An 8,308-nucleotide genomic window follows, 5' to 3' on the forward strand; every position below is an offset into this window, starting at 1 on the left:
CCAGTGCACTGATAGATATTTTTCCGTAAGGCATGTCCAGTGCACTGATAGATATTTTTCCGTAAGGCATGTCCAGTGCACTGATAGATATTTTTTTTGAATGTTCAACCAACTTTGTGTTTTAAGCCAAATTCCACTTCCAGTTTTCTAGTGGTTAATTGGAGATAAGAGTTTCAAAGACTTTCCTGCATGGGCTAGCTTTGAACCAGGAATATTAGATCTCATTTTCCTGAGTAGTTAGGATTACAGGCATGAGCCATAGGTGCTTTGCTGGAAATTGTTTTGGTTATGAACTCGATATCTTATTTTTGGTTAAATGAGATTTTTCCTTGAGTTATTTTCTATACACTATTCATGTTTATAAGAATTTGTTCATTTTATCTAGTTTATCTAATTTGCTGATATAAAATTTTCTGTTGTGTTTCCGTATAGTCCTTTTCTATGTCTGTAATTTTGATAATAATATTCTCTTTCAAATTATTCTAACACTGAGTCTTTTTTTTTGACAGTTTAGGGAAAGGTTGTCAGCGAGTCCAACTTTTGGACTTGGTTTTCTGTTCTCCCATTTATTTTTGCTGTATGTTGGCGATTTTATTCCTTCTGCTTGTTTTGGGTTTAGTTTTCTCTTGTTTTTCTAGTTCTGCTCAGCTGAGATCCTTCTTCTTTTTCAAGGGCAGGTGTTTTCGCTGTGGAGGACCCAGCTCTGTGCTCCTGCAGCTGGCGGCTGATTCCTGCTCCTGAGGCGTACAGGAAGCGGATGGGGCTGGGGTGAGTCAAAACGCCACCAAACACTGCTCTTCCCGAGTCCAGTTCTCCTGGAATAAGTGACCCCTGCATTCCGGTAACTTGTGATTATTTCCACTTAATTAATATATTTGTTAATTTTGATGGTGGGAAGAGCTGTCAGCTGCTACACTCTGCCATTCCCAGTGTTGTCAGCTACTTGTGTTTTATACTTAAAAGTTTTCAAAAACGGAATGTGACTGCTACAGAGTATCTTATAAAAATTAACACATCTATATATCACAGGGACATAAGTTGTGTTAAGAGTAGCTAGCTATTTTAGTGCAGGGCTATGGTACTGATGCCAGAACATTCTAGAATGCTGAGAAATTAAAACATGTGACACTAGTACAGAGAGCAAAGTGGTGTCAGAGCCACTATTGAATCTGGAGCCCAGGTTCTGAATGAGTGATTGGCAAGAGAAGGAAGACCATCCTGTGTTAGAGACAGCAAGGCTGACTGGGGGACCGGAGGTGCTCCTGACGTGTACCAGCTGTGTCTAGCTGAGTGTTGGCACACTTTTGCCCTGAGTAAAGTTGGCCCTGGTGTGTGACTGAGGGTGTGGAGAGGAGTGAAAGTCTGCAGGTGATAGCTCCTGGATGTTTGCAGTGGAGGTGGATGGAGATCAGCGGGCCCATTGCTAGAGGACTGGCAAGCTGTACACTGGTAGTAGAAAATACAAACAAACATTCTCAGGGTGGTTCCTGAGTCATGAGTCCAAATCTAAAAGATCGCTAGATTTTTAAGACAGAGTTATCCTCTTCCAACTTCAAAAGTTGGTAAGACAAAGTGGCACCATGTAACAGCTAAGTGGTGACCCCTTCATACTGATATTAAGACCATCCGTAGTGGCACATGCCCATAATAGGAAGAGAGGTAGGAAGACTGACATTCAAGGGCAGCCTGGGCAAAGCCAGCTTGAGAACACTATCAAGCTAAAAGCAAAACACCTGAGGGGTCAAGAGGCGAGCGTTTGCCTAGAATGCTCGAGGGCCCGAGTTCAGTCTTCAGTGCTTCAAAAGATAAAAACATGTGGTAAGAGAAGGGCAGAGGTCTTGAATGCCTACAATACTTAAAACGTGTTTTTATTGTTATTGTAAAGGTGATATACAGAGGGGTTATGTTACATAACTCAGGTAATGAGCACATTTCTTTTTGCACAATGTCGCCCCTTCCCTTGCTCGCTCCCAGTTTTTCCTTCCTGTCCCCACCTACAAGTTTCATAGTTCATTTTCAGCATAGTTTCTAGTGAATACCATTGTGCATTTGTTCATTCTTTGTTCTTCCCACAATACTTTTTATGCCAGAAGAATATCCACTGCTAGTTGTATTTTATTTTGGATTTACGTTATATAATATACTAACCTTTAAAAAAACAACAATGTAAATTATTACATTAGATGTAAATCCAGGCAGATCTAGAGATCACAAAATATATGACTGCATTTAGGGTGTTTTTTTTTTTAATGGCAGTCCTGGGGAACTCTGGGCCTGGGCAGTGTCCATGAGCATTTGGACTTAAGGCTAACACCCTGCCACTTAAGCCACAGCTTCATTTCCAGCATCTTGGTGTTTAATTGGGGGCAAAAGTCTCATGGACTTTCCTGGTGGGGCAGGCTTTGAACTTCTGTAGTCAGATCTCAGCCTTTTGAGTAGCTAGGATTACAGGTGGGAGCAACTGGCACCCTCCTGCATTTAACTCTTTTAAGACATCAGCACCATAGTTTTAGTTCCCCGTCACTTCTGTGACTTTCCTAGGAGGCTCTTCAGCTGTGTGAAGCCAATATGTCTTTGACCTTTGGTTTGTAGATAACCTCCATTTGCACCTCAGACCAGGGAGAGCAGACTGTACAAGTTGAGCCAGCTGGTTGGTGAGATGGGCCACTGGTTGCACAATCTGAGATGATTTGGGTTTTGAGTTCAGCCTGACTCCTTCTGTTTAGACTTGAACTAGATACTTATTCTTTTGAGTGACAAGATGGCTGTACCTTCCTCACAACTTTGCTCAAGATCCCTGGAGGTGCTGCCTTGAGCAGTTAAGGACTACCTCCATAGAGTTAAGTTAAATCCTCTTCCCCGGTGTGGAGAGTAATCAGAGTCTGATCTCTTGGCTCAAGAGAAGTATCTGTCCTTGGTGAGTATCTGTGGAGACTGTGAGACAAATGAAGACAAACCTGTATGGTGCTGAGTGCACAGTAATTTCCATCTCCTGCCCTAATTTAATTTTGTCATTATTAGGTTCATTTAAAATTTATTTCAGTATGAGAACACCAGAATTTACAGAATCTTGGGCTAAATCATGACCTTTTCCTTCTGTACTCCTCATGTGCCTTGACTTCACCCGTCATTCCTCAGTCAGGTACTGAGCAGGCATTTCACAACAGAAGCGTTCATCATTCATGGGAGCGGGATGGGTGAGGGAAGCATTGCTCATTGACCATTGGCATTGGCATGTAGTTCAGAGAGTTTGTAACATGGAGTGTTAGCCAGGAATCCCAGAGCCTGAAAGTGAGAATTCCTGTGTCATCTCAGAGGGTGGCTGTAAGGAATCAGACTTCTGAAGGGCTCTTCATTCATACATGTGAGAAGCTCCAAAAATGCTGGGACATCTCACTTTTAGGAATTTGTCTCCAGATGATTATCCGATAAGCACCAAATTTATGTACAGTAGATACTCATTACAGCATTTTTTTTTAAAAAAAAGAACAGTTGGAAGCAGCCCAAATGCCCAATAATAGATTTAGTAAATCAGTTACTGTCCATGTAAAAACAGACACTACAACATAAGATGTAGGTTTACTTATGTGTGCATGTGTGCGTTCTCATGTATGCACTGCACATATGTGTACATGTGCATGATGTGCATATGCATGTGTATTTTAACAGTCTCAAGAAGTATCGCCAAAGCCTTCCAGTGTCTGTCTCTGATTCTGGGATCACTGTTGATCCTCAATGAATATATCTCTCATATCTTCAAGATAAGGAATATGTATTTTTACCACTAGGAAAGATTTATTTGACAATCTCATCTTTGAGTTTCAGGACAAATTTTCTAAGTATAAAGGAATACAAATTATCTAAAATTACAGATAATTTGATTTTTATAGACACATTTATTTGAATCTCAAACATTAAAAGGTAAAAAACAATTGGGTGCCAGTGGCTAATGCCTGTAATCCTATTTACTCAGGAGGTTGAGATCTGAGGTTTGCAGTTCAAAGCTAGCCCTGATAGAAAAGTCCCTGTGAGACTCTTACCTCCAATAAACTACTCAAAAAAGCCAGAAGTGGTGCTGTGGCTCAAGTGGTACAGTGCTAGCCTTGAGCACAGAGAGGCTCAGGGACAGTGCCTAGGCCCTGAGTTCAAGCCCTACAACCAACTAAAAATAAAAATAAGAAAATAAAAGGTAAAAAAGCTAGATGAACATTTTCTACAAATATTACAGGCATAAGCATTCTAAATTATTAGGAAAGAGCATGTAATTGATGTTATTTTTTAAAAAAAACCTGATAGGTAGATACTATAGTGAGAAAATAAGAGAAAATGTACACAGTTGCTATTAGCACTCTGTGTGGGGATGGGAGATGCTGTTAGACATAGCACTTGTGTGTTTTTGTGCTTTATAAGCTTTCTGCACAGAGGGCAGGCATGACTTCTGTGACAGCAAGGCCACTTCCCGCCATCTTTGCTGGGTCTGCCCCCTGGAGGCCTGCTGGCTGGGAGGTTAGGGGCAGTACTCTGCAGAACCATTCCTCAGTCCTTAGTGGATCACCATCGCTGGAGGTGCTCTCTGGAATGTTTAGAAGATGTATTTTAGACACCTTCAATACACGGGTGAGAGGCAACACATACCCTGTATCTGATTCTGATGATGAGAGTAACTCACTCAGAAAAGTAGGAAAAGAAGGGGGTGCCAGCTTAAAAATGGCAACAAATACGTGTACTAAAGAAGGGGATGCCAGCTTAAAAATGGCAACAAATACGTGTACTGGTGTTGAAACAAAAATATTTAATAAATTATTTGCAAGTTGATCATACATAAATTCTATTGGTATAATTTAAAAAGATTAAAACATGGCTATGTGTATGGGTGCTTTCATCTACTTGAAACAACTGAATCTTTGTTATTAAATAGGAAAGTGAAACAAAAAAATGCACTGTCCCTGGAAGCGGACTGGTGTGTGTGTGTGTGTGTGTGGAAGGCACTGAACAGCTAGGCTTCTGCGTGCCCGGCAGGGTGGAGGCCCGTGGGGTGATGTGGCTCGGGCCAGGTTGACTGGGTGTGCGTCCTCCGGCCTCCTCAGGTCAGAGGACATCAGTGTTGCAGAATGCTATCTTTTGAGGTAGAGAAGTAAAGACGCTCACTGCTGACTACTTTCTTTGTTTCTCCTCTTTCTGCTGAGGCCGTCACAGAGCACGATAATTATTTAGAGTTGGTAATTGCAGCAGTGGATCTGTGGTAGGAATTGAGTTGAATCACCCTTGCCTGTCCTCCCCAGCACAGAAGCCCTTTTAAACCAGTTACCCCACCTCCGCCTCTTGTCAGAACTGTGGGACTGTACTATTTGGAGAGAGTTAATGAGATGCTTGGTCCCAAGATCTGGAGAAAATCAGAGTCAAGGCCACCCTTCCCAGAAGTCAGATCCTTGCTGTGGCCTGCTTGGGTTTGGAATCTCTTCCTTCACAGAGACAGTCAAAGTCTGAGATCCTGCAGACACCTATGAGCAAGAGTGTCCAGCCACTGAACCTCCAGTGTAACCTCAGGTCCAGCCACTGAACCTCCAGTGTAACCTCAGGTCCCGACATGAGCTTGCAAGTGCTGTCCCTGCTCCGCTGGCTTGCCTCGGGGCATTGCTTGCTCATCCTCTCCCAGCCTGGCAGTTCTGGAAGCTCCCAGTGCATGTCGCAAGGAGCCCCAGGCCCCCCCTTCCCCAGCACAGACTGAAACTGGTCCTGTGGTAGTGGTATCACTACAAGTGTGACTGACAGCGGAGCAGTCTCCTTGGATGTGTGTAGGGTGCAGGGCAGGCAAGGTTGAGAAATTTGGTTCTGGGATTGGGCCTCTGGGTCTACAACTCCCACTCTGCTTCCTCAGGTGCAGCAGCACTAGCTGCCATCTGTTGTAGGTTGGTGGGACGAAAGGATGGGTGGTGGGAAGATAGGACCGTCCCTCTATACCGTTCTCTTGGTGTAGGCTCGGTATGGAACACTGCAGTATTCCACAAAACTCCCATGTCATTGGAAGTAGGAAATTACAGATAATGCAAGAAAGACAGTAGGCTTGATAGCATGCCTGTCTGTGCCATGCTGGAATCCCCTACCGAAAGTTACCTGCCACTTGTTTCTTTTGCCCTAGCACCAGTCATCTGTTTTTATTTTTATGTTTATTTTTTTGTCGGTTGTGGGGGTTGAACTCTGGTCCTGGGCACTGTCCCTGCACTCTTCAGCTCAAGGCGAGCGCTCTACCACTAGAGCTACAGCGCCCCTTCTGGTTTTCAGGTGGTTTATTGGAGATAGGAGTCTCATGGACTTTCCTGCCCCGGCTGGCTTTGAACCATGATCCTCAGATCTCTGCCTCCTGAGTAGCTAGGATGACAGGCGTGATCCAGCAGTGCCCAGCTGAGTTATCTATTTCTAAATACCATTCTAATGAAAATATTCTCTCATAGGTATGCGGTTTCACATCAGTGCTGGTGTGGGTTTGCAAACCATTCCAGTGTGCAAGCCTGATTCTGGGACTCACCTGGGTGGGTGCCATGGGCATCTCTCACATCTGGGTGCCTGTGCGTGTTCAGTGCCTGGACCTAGACAGCTGGCATGTCTGTTGTGATTATGTATTTTCCTGTCTAATTGCATTGGTAAGCTCAGTGTCCTGCCCTGTCCCTCATCTAAACAGTTTACTTCATTCTGTGATGTGTATGGATGAGTGGCATTGAGGTTTGAACTCAGGGACTCAAGTTTTCAAGGCAGGCACTGAATTACCCCTCCAAGCTCTTTTCTGCAATGTTTGTTTGTTTTGATGGTCTTGGGGCCTAAACTCTGGGTCTGGGTGCTGTCTCTCAGCTCTTCAGCTCAAGGCTAGCGCTCTACCACTTGAGCCACAGTGCCGCTTCCAGCTTTTTCTGCTTATTTGGTGCTGAGGAATCGAACCCAGGGCCTCATGCATGCAAGGCAAGCGCTCTACCACTGAGCCACCTTCCTGGCTGCAATGTTTTTTTTTTGACATAGGGTCTTGCTTCAAGCCCAGGTATATTCCTAGGCACTTGGTCATGATCTGTCCATTTTAGGTTTTTCCTTTTAGCTATGATGACAGGCACGGCCATCCCGGTGTTCAGCTATCATTTGAGAGTGGGCTTGGTGAGCGGGGTGAGGATGGCCTGACCAAGATCTTCTCAGTCTCAGCCCTCCAAGCAGCTAGGATTACAGGCAAGAGCTACCAGTGCTCCAGCACATTCTATGATTATTTATTATTCATTTTATGATGAGCGTACCTGCAGCTGTGAAGATATGCAGGTCCTGAGCCTCCCTGCAAGCTTCTTCCTAAAGTTCACTCAACCCGCTAGTGTCCTGCCCCTCAGGGAGAGGACTCCAACCTGTGTGCTGGCCCTTACTTGGGCAGCTGCCGGCCGGTTCCTCATCTATTTGTGTGTACCCCTGTCCAACATGTACTGAGATCTTCCCTCTCACAAGCCCTCTTCCAGAACCTTGGAGTGTGGCCTAGAGCACACAGACAAGTTCCTTGTCACCTTGAGAATGACTTTAATGGTGGATGAAGAATAATAGCCAAAGAAAATGATGTAGAAGTACTGTAATTACTGTTCCGTGGATTAGAAGAGGACAACCTAAGAGTGAGCGAGGCTGCTTGGTGGGCTATCGTGGGAGACCTTTGGGGAGCTGATGGTCTAGCTAGGTGACCAGGACCAGGTAGTATCCCCAGGAGGAAGAGTGACCCAAGCTAGGAGAGAATAGAGGGGCAGCTGGGGGCTCATGAGAAGGTCAGAACAAGACAACTAGACAGTGGCTGAAGGAACGTCTGTGCAGGAACATCTGTGTCTCGGCCCCATCCCAAGGGCTTACTGCCCAGTCTGGTGCCCAGGCTGTCGGACTGCAGGGAGCCAATCTGCTGTGGAAGGGAAGATGTGGAGAGTGGGGTGTCCCAGTCGCTCTGTGCATGGAGCTCAGTGGAGGAAGGGCGGGAAGGACAGTGGGGACTGAGAGAATGTACTGTGCATGGAACTCAGTGGAGGAGGGCGGGAAGGACAGTGGGGACTGAGAGAATGTACTGTGCATGGAACTCAGTGGAGGAGGGCGGGAAGGACAGTGGGGACTGAGCGAATGTCTGTGCATGGAACTCAGTGAAGGAGGACGGGGAGGAGAGTGGGGACTGAGCAAATGTCTGTGCATGGAACTCAGTGGAGGAGGGCGGGGAGGAGAGTGGGGACTGAGCAAATGTCTGTGCATGGAACTCAGTGGAGGAGGGCGAGGGACGAGAGTGGGGACTGAGCAAATGTCTGTGCATGGAACT

General features: G+C 45.3%; 1 protein-coding gene across 1 annotated transcript in view; it reads left to right on the top strand.

Annotated features, from left to right (window-relative positions):
- The first annotated feature begins 698 nt into the window (after nucleotides 1-698).
- The window catches only part of Pcbp3 (poly(rC) binding protein 3), a 170,759-nt gene continuing 163,149 nt past the window's right edge, over nucleotides 699-8,308 (top strand). Inside the window, exon 1 of the mRNA XM_013032924.1 lies at nucleotides 699-768. The gene's annotated coding sequence lies outside the window, so the exon portion shown is untranslated. The remainder of the gene's footprint in view (nucleotides 769-8,308) is intronic.

The sequence above is a fragment of the Dipodomys ordii genome, unplaced genomic scaffold, assembly GCF_000151885.1.
Source record: "Dipodomys ordii isolate 6190 unplaced genomic scaffold, Dord_2.0 Scaffold159, whole genome shotgun sequence".
Lineage (NCBI taxonomy): Eukaryota > Metazoa > Chordata > Mammalia > Rodentia > Heteromyidae > Dipodomys > Dipodomys ordii.